The following is a 513-nucleotide window of genomic DNA, read 5'->3' as shown; positions in this document are numbered from 1 at the left end:
ATGTAAACAATGCCATGCACAAATTCTTCTCCACATTTGCTTAAACAACGACACATTGCAACGGAATAATAAGTGGTTATGAGATAAATGTAATACTTTTAATTTGTTTTATCACTTTTTCTTGGAAGTTCTTTTTTTAAGAAAATTATAAGTCCTATATAATTTTTTTTGGGAATATTTAGATAAATTGAGTCAAATTCATATACACATTACATATGTAAGAATCGAATTCAACCTCTTGATTGATAGCCAGTGGCGGAGCAAGAATTTTTTGTTGGAGGGGGCACAAATTATTGATTTTAAAGATATTTGTAACATTTTTTTATTCAGAATTTGAATTGGCATTGGTGGTTTAAAAAGATTAGAAATATTAGCATAAAAGTTTAAATTACATAAAAAAATTTTAATCAAGAGCCTCTAGAATAATTAAATAAAAATAAATATATTTTAATAATATAGAAATATATTTAAAAAATAAATAATAATTATAATATGAAAACTTTAACTTATTTC

This window comes from Dendrobium catenatum, unplaced genomic scaffold (assembly GCF_001605985.2).
Source record: "Dendrobium catenatum unplaced genomic scaffold, ASM160598v2 fragScaff_scaffold_500, whole genome shotgun sequence".
Taxonomy (NCBI): Eukaryota; Viridiplantae; Streptophyta; class Magnoliopsida; order Asparagales; family Orchidaceae; genus Dendrobium; species Dendrobium catenatum.
This window is presented reverse-complemented; position numbering follows the sequence as displayed.